This window comes from Ranitomeya variabilis, chromosome 1 (assembly GCF_051348905.1).
Source record: "Ranitomeya variabilis isolate aRanVar5 chromosome 1, aRanVar5.hap1, whole genome shotgun sequence".
Lineage (NCBI taxonomy): Eukaryota > Metazoa > Chordata > Amphibia > Anura > Dendrobatidae > Ranitomeya > Ranitomeya variabilis.
In genome coordinates, this window is record NC_135232.1 from 951,221,713 (window position 1) to 951,242,538 (window position 20,826).

Sequence of the window (20,826 nt, forward strand, 5' to 3'; positions counted from 1 at the left end):
GTGCTCCATTAATAACCACCCTTTGTTTCCTATCCCTGAGCCAGCTCTCAACCCACTTGCACATATTTTCCCCTATCCCCATTATTCTCATTTTATGTATCAACCTTTTGTGTGGCACCGTATCAAAATCTTTTGAAAAGTCCATATACACTACATCCACTGGGCTCCCTTGGTCCAGTCCGGAACTTACCTCTTCATAGAAGCTGATCAAATTAGTCTGACATGAACGGTCCCTAGTAAACCCGTACTGATACTGGGTCATGAGGTTATTCCTCTTCAGATACTCCAGTATAGCATCCCTTAGAATGCCCTCCAGGATTTTACCCACAGTAGAGGTTAAGCTTACTGGCCTATAATTACCGAGTTCAGTTTTTGTCCCCTTTTTGAATATTGGCACCACATTTGCTATACGCCAGTCCTGTGGTACAGACCCTGTTATTATGGACTCTTTAAAGATTAAAAATAACGGTCTATCAATGACTGTACTTAGTTCCTGCAGTACTCGGGGGTGTATCCCATCCGGGCCCGGAGATTTGTCAATTTTAGTGATTTTTAGACGCCGCCGTACTTCCTGCTGGGTTAAGCAGGTAACATTTAATTGGGAATTTTTATCACTAGTCATATTGGCTGCCATGGGATTTTCTTTTGTAAATACTGATGAAAAAAAGTCATTTAGCATATTGGCTTTTTCCTCATCCTCATCCACCATTTCACCCAGACTATTTTTAAGGGGGCCAACACTATCATTTTTTAGTTTCTTACTATTTATGTAGTTAAAGAATATTTTGGGGTTATTTTTGCTCTCTCTGGCAATGAGTCTCTCTGTCTCAATCTTTGCTACCTTGATTTGCTTTTTACAGAATTTAATTTTCTATATTTATTTAATGCCTCATCACTACCTACTTCCTTTAATTCTCTAAATGCTTTCTTTTTGTCACTTATTGCGCCCCTTACAGCTCTATTTAGCCATATTGGTTTCCTCCTATTTCTAGTATGTTTATTCCCATACGGTATATACTGTGCACATGTCCTATCCAGGATGCTAATAAACGTCTCCCATTTTCTTTGTGTACTTTTATGTCTCAGGATATAGTCCCAGTTAATTGCACCAAGATCCTCTCTCATCCGTTGGAAATTTGCCCTCCTGAAGTTTAGTGTCCTTGTCACCCCCCTACTACCCATCTTATTAAAGGTTACATGAAAACGTATTATTTTGTGATCACTATTCCCCAAGTGACCCCCAACCCTTATATTTGATATGCGGTCTGGCCTGTTGGTTAATATTAGGTCTAGCAGTGCCCCCCTCCTTGTTGGGTCCTGAACCAGTTGTGAAAGGTAATTGTCTCTCATAGTTGTCAAAAACCGATTACCTTTACTGGAACTGCAGGTTTCTGTTCCCCAATCTATGTCACGGTAGTTGAAGTCCCCCATAATAATGACTTCTCCTTGAGTCGCAGCTTCATCTAGTTGCTTTGCGAGGATATTCTCCATTGCTTCCATTATTTTTGGAGATTTATAACAAACCTCTATCAGTAATTTATTATTTTTTCCCCCTCCCCTTATCTCCACCCACAGGGACTCTACATTTTCATTAGATTCACCTATATTATCACGCAGGATGGGTTTTAAGGTGGATTTTACATACAGACACACCCCTCCCCCTCGCTTATCTATACGGTCATTTCTGAAAAGGCTATAGCCCTGCAAGTTAACAGTCCAGTCATGGTTCTCATCCAGCCATGTTTCAGATATTCCCACCATGTCATAATTATGTTCCAACAACATTAGTTCTAATTCGTCTATTTTGTTGGCGAGGCTTCTGGCATTAGTATACATGCACTTGATGTTACTCTCTGTACCTCTATTCTTTCTTAAATTATTAGCTGTTCTAACCCCACCCCCCATGCCACCGCCACCCCCAACTTCCTTATTTGTGCCCAGGTCTCTATCTGCACTATCTTCCCCTCCTATAAAATGAATACCCTCCCCCCCAATCCCTAGTTTAAACACTCCTCCAACCTTCTAGCCATTTTCTCCCCCAGCACAGCTGCACCTTCCCCATTGAGGTGCAGCCCGTCCCTAGCGTAGAGCTTGTAGCCAACTGAGAAGTCGGCCCAGTTCTGCAGGAACCCAAACCCCTCCTTCCTACACCAATTCTTGAGCCACTTATTAACCTCCCTAATCTCCCGTTGCCTCTCTGGCGTGGCACGTGGTACAGGCAGTATTTCGGAAAATACCACGTTGGAGGTCCTTGCTTTCAGCTTGCAGCCTAATTCCCTGAAATCATCTTTAAGGACCTTCCACCTACCTCTAACTTTGTCATTTGTGCCAATGTGCACCATGACCGCTGGGTCCTCACCAGCCCCTCCCAGTAATCTGTCCACCCGATCAGCGATGTGTCGGACTCGAGCGCCAGGTAGGCAGCACACCGTTTGACGATCCCTGTCTTTGTGACAGATTGCCCTATCTGTTCTCCTAATAATTGAGTCCCCCACTACCAGCACCTGTCTGGCCTGCCTTGCTCTCCTATTTCCCTCCTTACTGGAGCAGTCACTCCTCCGGCTTTCAGAGGACATGCCTGGCTGCAGCAGTGCTACCCCTGTACTGGCACCCCCCTCATCTGCCAACTTAGCGAACTTATTGGGGTGTGCCAGATCAGGACTAGCCTCCCTGGCACTCTTCCCTCTACCCCGCCTTCTATCTGTCACCCAGCTAACTGCCTTACTGTCCTGCAGCTCCATCCTACCATCCCCCTCCTCATCTATCCCATTGAGCGTCTGCTCTGTGAGCAGAAGACCCTCTCCATATTGTCTATGGATCTCAGTGTTGCCAGCTGCACATGTACATCTAGAATCTGGGATTCCAAATGCTCAACGTGCTCACATCTCGCAGAGCAGTATGCACCCTCGACCGGCTGATCAAGGACTGCATACATGAGGCAAGATGTGCACTGGATGGCATTAACAATTGTGGAGCACATTTCCTAATGGGGATTGCACCACAGAAACGTTATATAAAAAATAAATACAAAGTATTAAAAACAGACAGCAATTCCTCCCTTGGAAACTCCCTAATTCCAAAGTCACTGAATCACAAGTCACACTTACCGCTGTCCACACTTACGCTCAGGTCACACTCAGCTCGCTCACACTCGCTAAGCTGAAGATTTATAGATTTTTTTTTTTTTTCCCTCTAGTTCCCTTCAACAACAAGCCACCTTGCTGTTCAGATGCACTTCCATAAAGCAAATGTGCACAGGGCAAAACAAATACAAATATAGGAAGGAGAAATATGACAAAGGATAATACACCACCAGATACGATATTTCTTCTCCTAGACCACCACTCCAGACCGAGATCACCAGGCACAAGACACAAGCTATAATCGGCGACGCCCAAAGTCCAGAATGATTATTTAAAGGCCATGGGCGTGACCCAGCCTCCAACCCGATTACCAGCTAGATTAACCCCGGACAACCTGGATAAAATCTAGCCGGCGCCACTGAGCGTATAGTGGACGAATGTGGAATTACCGCTTTCTGTCGGACGCCCTAGTGTGAATAGCGTTCGACATGACATTTGTAATGAGCTTTATTACACATCACCCTACACTTCTCCCCACTAGTGATTAGCGAGTGTGCTCGTTACTTGAGATTTCCGAGAATGCTCGGGTGTTCTCCGAGTATCTTGGGCGTGCTCGTACATTATGTATATGTACCCGCAGCTGTTAGACAGCCTGAACACATGCAGGGATTGCCTGTTAGGGAACCCCCACATGTATTCAGGCTGCATAACAGCCGCAAATCATGCAGCTGCGGCAACATAAACATAACCTACGAGCACGCCCAAAATACTCGGAGACCACCCGAGCATACTCGCTCATCAGTACTCTCTACCTTTCTAATCTCTAAAAGTATTTTTTTACTTCATTTCCTGTGGCGTTTTGTTTAAAGGGAACCTGACTGCAGAAAAATGCTATTAACCTGCAGCTATAGGAACAATCTGCAGGGTGGTAGTGTTACTAATATGCTCAGTGCCCTCATTAGCCAAACGCTGCAAAAGAGAAAATGAACTTTATTCCCCCCTCCAGTGTTCGGGTTTCAGTCACGGGGTGGGGGAAGTGCCGGCGCGGGTTCAGTCATCGCTATGAATATACAGAGTGATGGCTGTAACTGCACCCCTGGCCCTGACTGACAGCCCTCCCCAATGCAGAGCATCAGTCAATGTGTGGGTAACAGCCTGTGTCGGCACCGTCTCCATGACTACACTATGTTCCAAATTATTATGCAACTGACATTTTTATCGGATTTTCCTAAATGGTCGGTGCAAATGACAGTCAGTCTAATAAAAGTCATCACCCGTTAGAGTATACATCGAACTCTATTGAATAAACCTCCCAATGATAACAGTATAATCTCCAAAATGAATAAAAACTTAAAATGCACTGTTCCAAATTATTAGGCACAGTAGAATTTCTAAACATTTGATATGTTTTAAAGAACTGAAAATGCTCATTTGTGGAATTTGCAGCATTAGGAGGTCACATTCACTGAACAAAAAAGCTATTTAACGCCAAAACATCCCAACAGGCCAAGTTACATGTTAACATAGGAACCCTTCTTTGATGTCACCTTCACAATTCTTGCATCCATTGAACTTGTCAGTTTTTGGAGAGTTTCTGCTTGTATTTCTTCCTTCCCTGAGCTGCTGTTTTGATGTGAACTGCCTCCCACACTCATAGATCTTTTGCTTGATGATACTCCAAAGGTTCTCTATAGGGTTGTGGTCAGGGGAAGATGGTGACCACACCATGAGTTTATTTCCTTTTATGCCCACAGCAGCCAATGAGGTATTCTTTGCAGCATGAGATGGGGCATTGTCAGCATGAAGATGATTTTTGCTCCTGAAGGCACATTTCTGCTTTTAATACCATGGAGGAAAGTTGTCAGTCAGAAATTCTATACAGTATACTTTGCAGAGGTCATTTTCACACCTTCAGGAACCTTGAAGGGCCCTACCCGCTGTTTCTCCATGATTCCGGCACAAAACATGACTCCTCCACCTCCTTGCTGACGTTGCAGCCTTGTTGGGACATGGTGGCCATCCACCAACCATCCACTACTCCATCCATCTGGACTATCCAGGGTTGCTCGACACTCATCAGTAAACAAGACTGCTTGAAAAATAGTCTTTATGTATGTCTGGGCCCACTGCAACCATTTCTGCTTGTGAACACTGTTTAGGGGTGGCCGAATAGTAGGTTTATGCACCACAGCAAGCCTTTGAAGGAGCCTACATCTTAAGGTTCGAGGGACTCCAGAGGAACCAGCAGCTTCAAATATCTGTTTGCTGCTTTGTAATGGCTTTTTAGCTGCTGCTCTCTTAATCCGATGAACTTGCCTGGCAGAAATCTTCCTCATTATGCCTTTATCAGCATAAACACATCTGTGCTCAGATACAGCCACAAATCTCTTAACACTACGATGATCACGCTTACGTTTTCCGGAAATTTCTAATGTTTTCATCCCTTCACCAAGGCACTATTTGATGCTTTTCGGCAGCAGAGAGATACTTTTTCTTTCCCATGTTAATTGAAAACTGTGACCTGCTTAATAATGTGGAACATCATTTTTAAGTAGTTTTCCTTTAATTAGAATCACCTGGAAAACCAATTATCACATGTGTTGAAGATTGATTTCAGTGATACATTGAGCCCTGAGACACAATACCATCCACGAGTTTATTTGAAAAACAAAACAATTAAATCTTTATGACACTTAAATCCAATTTGCATAATAATTTGGAACACAGTGTAAAATGCGAATGCTACATGGAGAATAAAGTTAATTTTCTCCCTGCAGCGTTTGGCTAAGTGCAGGCGCCGGGCAGGTTAGGAAGAGATTTGCAACTACACATCCACACGTACACAGACACACGCACGTTACCATTTACACGGATGCACACACACAGGTCACCACAGAGGCACAAACATCGCCACGTGTATACTCACACACATACACGTCACTATGCACTCATACAAAGAGGGCTGCGCGGCACTCCAGTATTAAGGGGTGCACGAATAGGACACTACTCCAAAATATGTAAAAAATAAATTTGGCACTCCCAATTCATGCGAGAAAAAAAGGAAACAATTTAATGGTGTTTCAGGTGCATCCACTGAATGAACACTAATGTTTCGGCCACACAATTAGGCCTTCATCAGAAATTATCTTGAGCTGTTGAGAACGACGACAGAAATCAGAAACACCTGAGCAATGAAGAGACACGCACTGCGGTGCAGGAGATAAGGCGCTTTATGCGCACATCACCAAATACACACACAGGTCACCACGTACACACGTCACCACATACACATTCACACCCACATCACCACATACACAATCATGTCACTAAGTACACACTCACACACAGGTCACCACATACACACTCAACCACATCACCACATACACACTCGTGTCACTATGTACATACCCATACACACCTCACCACACACACACACACACGTCAATGTCACCACGTACACATTCACACCAACATCATCACATACACACTCATGTCATTATGTACACACTCATACACACACAGGTTACCACGTGCACACACAAGTAACCATGTGTGTTAGGCCATGTTCACACTTTGCGGGTTTTACCGCGGATCCGCAGCGTTTCTGTAGCTGCGGGTCCGCAGCAGTTTCCATAGCGTTTACATTTACATGTAAACCCTATGGAAACCGCAATCCGCTGTGCACATGCTGCGGGAAAAACCGCGCAGAAACGCAGCGGTTTACATTCCGCAGCATGTCACTTCTTTGTGCAGAATCGCTGCGATTCTGCACACATAGGAATGCATTGATCTGCTTACGGATAATGTGCAGATGGTACCCGGGGTGGAGGAGACTCTCCTCCAGGCCCTGGGAACCATAGTTGTGTAAAAAAAAAAAGAATTAAAATAAAAAATAACGATATACTCACCTCTCAGCGCTGCACGCGGCCGTCCGGTCGCAGGGTTGCTGTGCGAGCAGGGCCTGAGATGACGTCGCGGTCACACGACCGTGACGTCACGAAGGTCCTTCTCGCGTAGCATCTTTGGAACCGGACCGCCGCGTGCAGCGCCGAGGAGATCGGGACGTCAGAGGGTGAGTATAAACCATGTTTTATTATTTTTAACATTACTATTGATGCTGCATATTGCTGCATATGCAGCATCAATAGTATAGGAGTAAACCCGCAGCGGAAACCGCTATAAATCTGCAGGGATAACCGCAGCGGTTTTGCCCTGCAGATTTATCAAATCCGCTGCGGGAAAACCCGCAGAGGACCCCGCAAAATGTGCACATAGCCTTAAGGTACCGTCACACTAAACGATATCGCTAGCGATCCGTGACGTTGCAGCGTCCTGGCTAGCGATATCGTTTAGTTTGACACGCAGCAGCGATCAGGATCCTGCTGTGATGTCGCTGGTCGCTGAATAAAGTTCAGAACTTTATTTGGTTGTCCGATCGCCGTGTATCGTTGTGTTTGACAGCAAAAGCAACGATACCAGCGATATTTTACACTGGTAACCAGGGTAAACATCGTGTTACTAAGCGCAGGGCCGCGCTTAGTAACCCGATGTTTACCCTGGTTACCAGCGTAAAATGTAAAAAAACCAAACAGTACATACTCACCTGCGCGTCCCCCAGCGTCCGCTTCCCACACTGACTGAGCGCCGCAAAGTGAAAATGAAACCACAGCACAGCGGTGACGTCACCGCTGTGCCCTGCTACTGCCGGCGCTCAGTCATTGCAGGAAGCGGACGCCGGGGGACGCATGTAAGTATGTACTGTTTGTTTTTTTTACATTTTACTCTGGTAACCAGGGTAAACATCGGGTTACTAAGCGCGGCCCTGCGCTTAGCAACCCGATGTTTACCCTGGTTACCCAGGGACCTCGGCATCGTTGGTCACTGGAGAGCGGTCTGTGTGACAGCTCTCCAGCGATCAAACAGCGACGCTGCAGCGATCGGCATTGTTGTCGCTATCGCTGCAGCGTCGCTTAGTGTGACGGTACCTTAAGGGATCGAGTTCCCGCCTCTGCACAGGGGGAATCTCGAACCATTTCCGCTGCGGTCTCCCATTCTTCTCCAGCCGCAGTGGAGCCTACTCAGCGGAGACGTCGGTTCCTGTGTCTGGCTCAGCCTGATACTGTGCGGATGGTTACTGCTGCCTTTCCAGTCTCAGCCATTGTAGCCAGTACTGGTCAGCGGCGAGCAGACGTCTCTGGGACCAAGTCCTGCTTTTCCCCTTCTGAGCATGCCCGGGGTAAAACCTCTCATTGGAGGTCGGGGATCACATGCTCAGGTACTGTAGCAGCTCCTATTGGTTCTCTAGGAAGGTCCTGAAGTTGCTGCAGCTATAAAAGGTCCGCATGGCCACACGGCCATGCGCTAGTATCAGCTTATGTTATGAGCTTTAGCTACTCAGTGGTCTTGTCTGCTTGTGGTCAGGGTCCGGCTGAAATAAGCCACTGGAATACCGGCACCTCCAGTGAGGAGTTTATATAGTAAATTCAGAACTGGCATAAAGCCATTAGAATTCCGGCTCCACCAGAGAGGAGGTGTTTGTGTGCTTGCTATTCCCTGACCACTGATTGCTTTTGCTCTGTTAGGCAGCTGTGTTATCCTGTGACGCTAACAGGGCACAGCGTTTTCCCTTCTGTTCGACTCTGAAGTAACAGAGTTTGCTTCTACCGCCATATTGTGCCACCATTTGCTAGCAGCAGGTTGGTCTCCTGCACGGTGGACCCCGGGCTGCGAACGCACCAATAATAATATCTAAATATACTCGGTGTGTTCCGCCAGCCCTAACAATGTGCACACTCACATCACCACATACACACTCATGTCACTATGTACACACTCATACACACATCACCATGTACACACTCACCCACGCAAGTCCCATTGTACACACATCACCACATACACGTCACCACATACACACTCATACACACACAAGTCACATGTACACACTCACATCACCACATACAGACTCATATCACTATGTACACACTCATACACACACGTCACCACGTGCACACTCACCCATGCAGGTCACCAGGTACACACACCCACATCACCACATACACAATCATGTCACTATGTACACACGTCACCACGTGCACGCTCACGTCACCACGTACACACTCACACCCACATCACCACATGCACACTCATGTCACTAGGTACACACACAAGTCACCACGTGCACACTCACCCACACAGGTCAGCATGTGCACACTCACCCACGCAGGTCAGCATGTGCATACTCACCCACGCAGGTCACCATGTGCCCACTCACCCACGCAGGTCACCATGTGCCCACTCACCCACGCAGGTCAGCATGTGCACACTCACACCCACATCACCACTTACACAATCATGTCACTATGTACACACGTCACCACGTGCACACTCACATCACCACATACACACATGTCACCACGTACACACTCACACCCACATCACCACAAGCACACTCATGTCACTATGTACACACACAAGTCACCACGTGCACACTCACCCACAGGTCAGCATGTGCACACTCACCCACGCAGGTCACCATGTGCATACTCACCCACGCAGGTCACCATGTGCATACTCACCCACGCAGGTCACCATGTGCACACTCAGCCACGCAGGTCAGCATGTGCCCACTCACCCACGCAGGTCAGCATGTGCACACTCATATCACCACTTACACACTCATGTCACTATGTACACACTTATACACACATCATCACATACACACATCATCACATACACACACGTCACCACGTACACACTCACATCACCACATACACTCATGTCACTATGTACACACTAATACACACACAAGTCACTACGTGCACACTCACCCCCGCAGGTCACCATGTGCACACTCGCACCTATAGCACCACATACACACTCATGTCACTATGTACACACTCATACACACACACACAAGTCACTACGTGCACACTCACCCCCGCAGGTCACCATGTGCACACTCGCACCCATAGCACCACATACACACTCATGTCACTATGTACACACTCATACACACACAAGTCAACATGTGCACACTCACCCACGCAGGTCACCAAGTGCACACTCACGCCCATAGCACCACAAACACACTCATGTCACTATGTACACACTCATACACACACACACGTCACCATGTGCAAACTCACCCACGCAGGTCACCACGTTCACAGTCACACTCACATTACCAAATACACACTCATGCCGGTAATTCAATTGCCAGCTTTTCTGCTATCTAGCGCTGTATGAAATATACATATATATATATACACACACACACACACACACTGTGTTCCAAATTGTTATGCAAATTGGATTTAAGTGTCATAAAGATTTAATTGTTTTGTTTTTCAAATAAACTCATGGATGGTATTGTGTCTCAGGGCTCAATGGATCACTGAAATCAATCTTAAATACATGTGATAATTAGTTTTCCAGGTGATTCTAATTAAAGGAAAACTACTTAAAAATGATGTTCCACATTATTAAGCAGGCCACAGGTTTCAAGCAATATGGGAAATAAAAAGGATCTATCTGCTAACATTAGATATTTCACGAAAACTTAGGAGTGATCATCATACTATGAAGAGATTTATGAATGAAACAGAGTTCATGCAGATAAAGGCATATTGAGGAAGGTTTCTGCCAGACAAATTCATTGAATTAAGAGAGCAGCTGCCAAAATACCATTACAAAGCAGCAAAAAGTTATTTGAAGTTGCTGGTGCCTCTGGAGTCCCTCAAACCTCAAGGTGTAGGATCCTTCAAAGGCTTGCTTTGGTGCATAAACCTACTATTCGGCCACCCCTAAACAGTGATCACAAGCAGAAATGGTTGCAGTGGGCCCAGACATACATGAAGACTATTTTTCAAGCAGTCTTGTTTACTGATGAGTGTCGAGCAACCCTGGATGGTCCAGATGGATGGAGTAGTGGATGGCCACCATGTCCCAACAAGGCTGCGACGTCAGCAAGGAGGTTGATGAGTCATGTTTTGGTCCAGAACAGCTGGTAGGGCCCTTTAAGGTTCCTGAAGGTGTGAAAATGACCTCGGCAAAGTGTATAGAGTTTCTGACTGACAACTTTCTTCCATGGTATAAAAAGCAGAAATGTGCCTTCAGGAGCAGAAGCATCATCACGCATGACAATGCACTATCTCATGCTGCAAAGAATACATCTGAGTCATTGGCTGCTATGGGCATAAAAGGAGATAAACTCATTGTGTGGCCACCATCTTCCCCTGACCTCAACCCTATAGAGAACCTTTGGAGTATCATCAAGCAAAAGATCTATGAGGGTGGGAGGCAGTTCACATCAAAACAGCAGCTCTGGGAGGCTATTCTGACTTCATTCAAAGAAATACAAGCAGAAACTCTCCAAAAACTTACAAGTTTAATGGATGCAAGAATTGTGAGGATGATATCAAAGAAGGGTTCCTATGTTAACATGTAACTTGGCCTGTTAGGATGTTTTGGAGTTAAATAGCTTTTTTGTTCAGTGAATGTGACCTCCTAATGCTGCAAATTCCACAAATGAGCATTTTCAGTTCTTTAAAACAAATCAAATGTTTAGAAATTCTACTGTACCTAATAATTTGGAACAGTGTATTTTGAGTTTTTATTCATTTTAGAGATTATACTGTTATCATTGGGAGGTTTCTTCAATAAAATTCGATGTATAATCTATCGGGTGATGACTTTTATTAGACTGTCATTTGCACCGACCATTTAGGAAAATCTGAGAAAAATGTCATTTGCATAATAATTTGGAACATAGTGTATATATCTCTTCCTATACTATGTGTAGACATTTATTTTAGCAATTCTATTCTAACCTGTCAGTGTGATATTACTGTACACCGGCGCTGAATTGCCGGCTTTTCTATAGAACACCGATGCGTATTTCTCGCAAGTTACACTGTTGGTCTGTGTGTAATCCGTATTTTTCTCGCCCCCATAGACTTTCATTGGCAGATTTTTTGCGCAATACGCTGACAAACGCAGCATGCTGCGATTTTCTATGGCCGTACAAGACCATAAAATACGGATGAGTAAAATACGGCAGATAGGAGCTGGGCCATAGAGAATCATTGTACCGCGTGCAATGCGTATTTTCTGCGCCTCTCATACGTCCGTAAAACATGCTAGTGTGACCCCGGCCTTAGAGTCCTGGATAGTGCTCCCTCCTTACCTGAGAGTGGGATACCACACATCTGGATGAGGTGCAGTAGCTCTGTGGCGACTGGACCCCAGGGACACCACACAGCAAGGCTCGGAAGTGAAGGAGCGCTATTTAACTTTCGGCAGGCAATTCTGGTCAGAACAGATTGCAGATGCCATGTCACATATGAAGAGCTCCTGAGGTACTAAAGCAGCAAAAACCCTCCCAATGTGACCCCATTTTGGAAATTACAACCCTCAAGGAATTTATTAGTGATGGCATCCTGCTGTGAATGATGGGAGCGGGGCACCTGCTGTGCATGATGGGAGCGGGGCACCTGCTGTGCATGATGGGGGCGGGGCACCTGCTGTGCATGATGGGAGCGGGGCACCTGCTGTGAATGATGGGAGCGAGACAGCCTGCTGTGCATGATGGGAGCGGGGCACCTGCTGTGCATGATGGGGGCGGGGCACCTGCTGTGCATGATGGGAGCGGGGCACCTGCTGTGCATGATGGGGGCGGGGCACCTGCTGTGCATGATGGGAGCGGGGCACCTGCTGTGCATGATGGGGGCGAGGCACCTGCTGTGCATGATGGGGGCGAGGCACCTGCTGTGCATGATGGGAGCGGGGCACCTGCTGTGCATGATGGGAGCGGGGCACCTGCTGTGAATGATGGGAGCGAGACAGCCTGCTGTGCATGATGGGAGCGGGGCACCTGCTGTGCATGATGGGAGCGGGGCACCTGCTGTGCATGATGGGAGCGGGGCACCTGCTGTGCATGATGGGAGCGGGGCACCTGCTGTGCATGATGGGGGCGAGGCACCTGCTGTGATATTCTTCTTATTATTATTATAAATTTCTTTTTTTTCACCACATAAAACATAAACTTTGCCTGATGTTTGGTAGCTCCTGAATCATACTGACCTGGAGAATTATATTGGCGTCAATTTTATTGTAAAATGAATGTTGTAAATAAGAAACCACTGCGCAGTTCCGGTTTGTTAGTTCTGTGATTTGTCGGCGTCACACCTGGACTGTTTTCCTACTCCCCAGTACATCACGTGTTCCCCCTCAGTTTCCCTCGTGCATCGCTATCCCATTAGCAGCTAGTTCTGCCTTCCCTCTCCCGGCTGACGCCGCATCACACCCTGCACACCGGCGTCCTGGGAACGAGTGCGGGCCGGGCTCTGCTCTGCAGCTACGCCGCCTGCTTCACAGTCACATGACTTGAGGATGTCACCTGACCATGTGACGTCAGAAGGTCCTTCCCCGGTATGAGCCTTACCGCACAATATGGCGGCGCTGTGTGTAGGAGCAGTGACTAGTGGCGGTTACCTGTGACCGATACTGGAGCTGCGCGGCTTGGACTCCGCTGTGTCCGTCGGCGCCGACTGATGCTGAGGCTGCAGGCCCTGCTGTGCCGCGCCACTGACAGGTGAGTGCAATGGCAGCCGGAAGGGGTGAGGGGATGGCCGGAGAGCCGCCATGTAGTGCTGTGCTGCCTGGCATTGTGCAGGAGGGGTCACAGCACCTCAGAGCCCAGTGTGGGGGTCACTGCTCTCAGCCCAGCAGCTCGGGGCCTTCCTGCTACTCATTCCCTCATAGGCTCCTAAGCTACCGCCTTAAAGGGATAGTCCACTACTGGACAGCCCTATGTGACCGTCCCTAAGGTGCTCCATACACAAATCTGTACTCCCCTCCTCCACTCTCAGCCCTGTGCCCTGCGCACGTCCCCTTATACAAACACTATGATGTGACCGCTGCAGCCTTCACTCTTCCATCAGGCGGCAGCGGTCATGTGACATTGTGTATGTTAGGAGAGCCGCGGAGGAGCGGCGCGGTCCAGTGTGTTTTTTATAGTGGATTGGACACCCCCTTTAATGCCCTCGTGCACATTAGAGAAATGTTTTGCTGATTTCAACAAGAATGGGCCAAGTATCTCTGGGGGTCAGCCGTCACCTCTCCGGGAGAGATCCGGGTGTTGAATTTACTTTGTTCTCTGGAGGTGTCACCAGCGGCTCATTCTCTATTGAAAACACATTCATGCTCAGCTTAACTGAGTGTCCACGTGTACGGGGCCAGCGGTATAGCTCTCAGTCACTGAAGGTGGACCGCCAGCTTTAATGGAAGCTTTGGTTCCCAGGAGTCTGCCTGCTTCCCTGTACCTGCCCATGATGCCAGTGACTAGTATTATTATTATTATTTATATAGCACCATTAATTCCATGGTGCTGTACATGAGAAAAGGGTTACATACAGGGTTATAGATATCGTTTACAGTAAACAAATTTACAATGACCGACCGGTACAGAGAGGAGAGGACCCTGTCCTTGCGGACTTACATTACTTACCTGCACCTGCCCATGATGCCAGTGACTGGGCTGCTTGCCTGCACCTGCCCATGATGCCAGTGACTGGGCTGCTTACCTGCACCTGCCCGTGATGCCAGTGACTAGCCTGCTTACCTCTACCTGCCCATGATGCCAGTGAGTAGCCTGTTTACCTGCACATGATGCCAGTGACTAGCCTGCTTACCTGCCCATGGTGCCAGTAACTAGCCTGCTTACAGTGCTGCCGAATGTGCTGGTGCTGTATAAGCAATGGCCGCCCAGCCTGTGCGTATGAGTGAAGTGGCTCTGCCCTGATAGAACGTGTTGTATATCCTCTACCTATAAAGGATCGTTTCTCGCTCGGGGTGTAGGTCTGATCTGTGTATGGCAGCCATGGCTCACACAGCACAAACCTTCATGTTCTATTTCCATTTTGTGGCCCGGTGCCCATGCGGTTGTCTATTTCATCTTGTCACTGCTGCAGCGTCACATTCATTGTGCAACAGTTACTATGTGACAGTATGGTGCAAGAGCACGAGCTAACTCTATATAGGTACACTTGCCAGAAAAAGTAAGTGCACCCTTTGGGATTTCCTAGATTTCTGCATTTACCTCTAGAAAAGTGTGACGTGATTGTTAGCCATAGGAAAACTCAAACTAAACTGACAACACACGATAATCTTTCAGTGTAAATGCTTCTCTTCATGAGTAGGCAATTTCTTTTGTTTGTTTTTCTTCCCGTCTGTTTTTGAGCATTTGGTCCCTTTCCCCCTCTTCATCTTACAAGAACCATAACTTTTTATTTTTCCAGTGACATAGCTGTGAGGGTTTTTTTTTTTTTTTATGGGGGATGAGTTATAGTTTTACATGTTTCTGTTAATTTTTACTATACATTATACTGTACAGTGCAAAAAAAAGTACTTTCAGTGTCAGTGGCGGATTGGAGCACCTTAGGCCCACTATGTAGCTAAATAGAAATAAATACAAGATCACCAATTGTGTGGTAAAACATGCTAATATGAGGGTATAATATAAGGTAGTATACGTCTTAATTATGTAGCAGGGGTTGGGGTAGAATCATAGAGGGGTGGCCCCCTCACCATCATTGCCCATCACCTCCATCATTGCCTCCCCCACCATCATTGCCCATCACCTCCATCATTGCCCATCAGCTGCATCATTGCCTCCCCCACCAATATCATTGTCCTTCCCCATCACCCCTCTCACACGCACACACAAAGCACCGCATCACTCTCTCACACTCAGACACAAATCACCGCACCACATATACTCACGCAGGCACGCAGACGCACAGCTCACCTCCCCGCAGCAGCAGCTCATCCCGGGAGCTTCTTCCTTGCCGGCAGCTTTCTGTCTGAGACAGTGCACTGGATGATGACGTCACCCAGCTGGGCTGTCTCAGACAGGAAGCAGGACGCCGAGATGTGCTGCGCTGTGTGTCTGAGTGTGTGTGTATGTGGTGCGGTGCTTTGAGTGTGTCGTGCGGTGCTTTGTGTGTGTGCGTGTGGTGCGGTGGTGGGGCTTTACATGCGGGCAGTGTTAGCTGCGGCTAACGCTGCCCGCTATTAAAGAGAAATGGTATTCACGCCTCTCCACGCCATAGGGGAATGGGGGAGCGTGAATATTTATTTTGATTTAGCAGCGGGGACAGGATCCTGTCTCCAGCTACTATTAGGCTGGCACAGGGCGGCCCCCTTGACTCAGGGGCCCCATAGCCACTGGCTGGGGGCACCTGGAGCAGTGGGGGCCCTAGGCAGCTGCAGGTCAGTATTCCAGCAGGTGTCAGTGCCTGGGCCCACCAAAGAATCCTCCAGTTCTCCGGTGGGCCAGTCCGACCCTGTTCAGTGTTATAAAACACCATTGCTTTCCTTTTTTTTTGTTCATGTTTTATAAAGCAAAGGTTTGTATCACCACTTTTTGAGACCCGTGACCCTTTTATTTTATCGTTGATGGACCTCTGTGAGTTGACGTTTCTTGGTTTGTTTGTTTTTTCATATCATTCTGGGATACCATTCTGGGGTATATATATGATGATTTGATCACTTGTTATTGCATTTTTTAGGGAGATGCAGCAAATGAAAAAACATCCAAGAATTCTGACGCCTAGGTTTTATTCTCTTTACGGTGTTTACCTTATGGTGTAAATAATTCTATCTTTTGATACGTTAGACTTTTATGGGTGGGGCGAAACCAAATATGTTTAGTTTTTAATTTCTTTATATTTATTTACACACACACACATCTCCAATAATCCCAGATTTATATAAATTATAACCTTATCAACTCCTATAGGTTAGTACCGTACCTCATATATCTCATCTCGTGTATCCTCCTTGTCTTGTGGTGGATACCGTGACACATGATACTCGGCACATACCTAGTTTGGGTCACAGTATACCTGATTGCAGATCACTGACCACCTACGCTCTGGGCTACACCCTTTAGCTGATCACACTAGGATCTAAAAAGTAACCCTAGTACACTGATGAACGTCTATCACTACCAAAACGTTTGTAACTAGTGGCTACTGTATGTATTACGGTAAGTTTTGATTTTTGTAGCAAAAATTCCTGAGTGTGCCCGGTATTTGATACTTGGCTATAAGGTTTGGGAACCTACTGTGTGACACCTCCAAGTTTGGCTGTGCTAACATTTATTCCTATACTGAACCTGAGATGTGACCTGCTACTATTTCACATGTCGGGATGGGTCATTAACCTGTAGATGCCCTTTAGTAATGATCGCCTCTGCCAAATGTATTTTGAAGTTGTAAATAAGAGTTGCACAATGAAGTAGAGGCAATTTGTATCATTCCTCTCTGCAAATGTGTTTCAGGCCATGGATATGTCTGGGGTGCCTTGTGAGCACAGTCTCCCGCAGGTCCTGCCACAGCCTCTCACAGCTTTCAGGACTGAGACTTGGTAACTTCAAAATACAATGTTTGTTTTTCTCCTGCACTTACGGAGTTTGCAGAAAGACATACTTTGTACATCTCTTTGGGTGTTATTAGTTGTATTGTGTTTATCTATAAGTGACACTTGGGTAATAGTAAAACTGAATTGTATTAGTAATCAATGCAGAAATAAAGGTAATTCCAAAGGGTTCACTTACTTTTCCTTACAAATGTTTTCTATCTGGATAAGTGGTGGGTATCAGTCTATCATAATCCCTGTAGGATTAGATATGGTGTTGGATACCGTATTTGTGGATAATTGACAGGTATTTGTGTGGTTTTGGTAAATAAGGATATTGACAGCTTTGGACTTTTCCACGTCATCCCTCATTTTGGGATCTATGCGAAATGTTAGATCTTCCTTTAATTTTTTTACTTCTCGTTTTAGGGTATGTGCACACCATGCAGATTTAGTGCAGTTCTGCAGCGTTTTTTTCTGCAGCAGAAACGCTGCAGAACTGCACTGTGATTTACAGAACAATGTAAATCAATGTGAAAAAAAAAAAGCTGTGCACATGGTGCAGAAAAATCCGTGCAGAAACGCTGCAGATTTCAAAGAAGTGCATGTCACTTCTTTTGTGCAGAACTGCAGCGTTTCTGCACCCATTGACTCCCATTCTGTGGGTCAAATCCGCATAAAAACTGCAGATGTAATATACCATCTGCAGATTTTATGCGGATTTGGGTGTCAAAACCGCAGCAGACGGAAGTGACGTCAGAGGAGGAAGTGAGTGGGCGGAGTGTAGTGAAAATGGAGTCGTACAGTCGGATGGGGATCGATGTGAGGCGTATGGTAGAAATGGTATGTATAGTGTCTCTGTGTGTGTGTCTGTCTGTCAGTCTGTCAGTAGTGACTCATTGTAGTCATTCGTCGGGTGGGACTACTGCTCCCATCGAAATGTGATGATGGGAGAGTTGTCCCATCGTCAGGCGACTGACTACAATGGGTTAAAAACACAAACACACACATAACATGTAGTACATACTCACCACATACGTCCCCGAAGGCCACCTTCCTCGATCATTCTTCTCCCCAAAAAAAAAAACACTTTTCCGTCGTAATCCATTAATAGGTTGTCCCACGACGTCCTCCGGTGATACACTGCAGGAGTTTATCGCTCCTGCAGTGTATCGGAGCTGCCCGTTCTTTTCCTGGAGCTAAATGAACTCCGGGAGCTCACTTTACGGCAATTGAACTGCTGTAAAATTTTTCAGCAGTGTCGTAAAGCGAGAGTCCCGGAGTTCATTGAACGCCGGTAAACTCGCGCGCATGCACAGGCACACTGCAGGAGCTTTAGCTCCTGTCAGTGTGTTTTGGCAGCCATGGAGAGCAGTCACATCTCCTGGTGTGGCTGTTCTCCATGGCAGATCGTCGTGGGACACTCGATATTAATGGACTACGTCGGAAAAGACTACAGATCATCAAGGGATTTGTAAGTATGGTAAAATTTAGAATATTAAAATACTTTTTCCTGTCTCTTTTTTTTTTGTGTTCAGTAATTTGGGGTTAATAATGGATAGGCGTCTTACAGACGCCTCTCCATTATTAACTGGGGTTAACGTCACCTTACAATGTCAAGGTGACGTTAACCCCTTCATTACCCCATATCCCACCGCTACACGGGAGTGGGAAGAGAGAGGCTAAGCGCCAGATTTGGCGCATCTTAGAGATGCGCCATTTCTGGGGCGGCTGCGGGCTGGTAGTTGTAGCCGGGGGGGGGCCAATATCCATGGCCCCTCTCTAGGCTATGAATATCATCCCGCAGCTGTCTGCGTAGCCTTTCTGGCTATAAAATATAGGGGGACCCTATGTCATTTTTTTTCTGGGGTCCTCCTATTTTAATAGCCAGTAAGGCCACGCAGACAGCTGTGGGATGATATTCATAGCCTGGGAAGATTAACCCCTTCCCTGGCTACAAATTAGCAGCCTGCAGTCGCTGGCTTTCCCTTTCTGGACATGAAAATTGGGCGGGAGCCTACGCCAATTTTTTTTAGGGGTTAATAATGGATAGGCGTCTTATAGACGCCTCTCCATTATTAACTGGGGTTAACGTCACCTTACAATGTCACGGTGACATTAACCCCTTATTACCCCATATCCCACCGCTACACGGGAGTGGGAAGAGAGGCTAAGCGCCAGATTTGGCGCATCTTAGAGATGCGCCATTTCTGGGGCGGCTGCGGGGGCTGGTAGTTGTAGCTGGGGGGGGGCAATATCCATGGCCCCTCTCTAGTCTATGAATATCAACCCTAATCCTAAACGTGACTGAAATACGTGGCACTTAAATGCGTGGCACCGAAATATCGTGGCACTTAAATACGTGGCACTTAAATACGTGGCACTTATATACGTGGCACCAAAATATCGTGGCACTTAAATACGTGGCACTTAAATACGTGGCACTTAAATACGTGGCACTTATATACGTGGCACCAAAATATCGTGGCACTTAAATACGTGGCACTTAAATACGTGGCACTTAAATACGTGGCACCAAAATATCGTGGCACTTAAATACCTTGCACTTAAATACGTGGCACTTATATACGTGGCACCAAAATATCGTGGCACTTAAATACATGGCACTTAAATACGTGGCACTTAAATACGTGGCACTTATATACGTGGCACTTAAATACGTGGCACTTAAATACGTGGCACTTAAATACGTGGCACTTAAATACGTGGCACCAAAATATCGTGGCACTTAAATACGTGGCACTTAAATACGTGGCACTTATATACGTGGCACCAAAATATCGTGGCACTTAAATACGTGGCACTTAAATACGTGGCACTTAAATACGTGGCACTTATATACGTGGCACCAAAATATCGTGGCACTTAAATACGTGGCACTTAAATACGTGGCACTTATATACGTGGCACCAAAATATCGTGGCACTTAAATACGTGGCACTTAAATACGTGGCACTTAAATACGTGGCACCAAAATATCGTGGCACTTAAATACCTTGCACTTAAATACGTGGCACTTATATACGTGGCACCAAAATATCGTGGCACTTAAATACGTGGCACTTAAATACGTGGCACTTAAATACGTGGCACTTAAATACGTGGCACCAAAATATCGTGGCACTTAAATACGTGGCACTTAAATACGTGGCACTTAAATACGTGGCACTTATATACGTGGCACCAAAATATCGTGGCACTTAAATACGTGGCACTTAAATACGTGGCACTTAAATACGTGGCACTTATATACGTGGCACCAAAATATCGTGGCACTTAAATACGTGGCACTTAAATACGT

General features: G+C 46.4%; 1 protein-coding gene and 1 long non-coding RNA gene across 2 annotated transcripts in view; one reads left to right on the forward strand and one right to left on the reverse strand.

The window, feature by feature from the left end:
- Window positions 1-13,277, reverse strand: part of LOC143791743 (uncharacterized) — a 141,790-nt gene extending 128,513 nt beyond the window's left edge. The window contains exon 1 of the long non-coding RNA XR_013219910.1: window positions 13,167-13,277. This is a non-coding gene — a long non-coding RNA (uncharacterized LOC143791743). The remainder of the gene's footprint in view (window positions 1-13,166) is intronic.
- USP38 (ubiquitin specific peptidase 38) overlaps window positions 13,273-20,826 on the forward strand; it is a 64,482-nt gene continuing 56,928 nt past the window's right edge. Inside the window, exon 1 of the mRNA XM_077279260.1 lies at window positions 13,273-13,677. The gene's annotated coding sequence lies outside the window, so the exon portion shown is untranslated. The remainder of the gene's footprint in view (window positions 13,678-20,826) is intronic.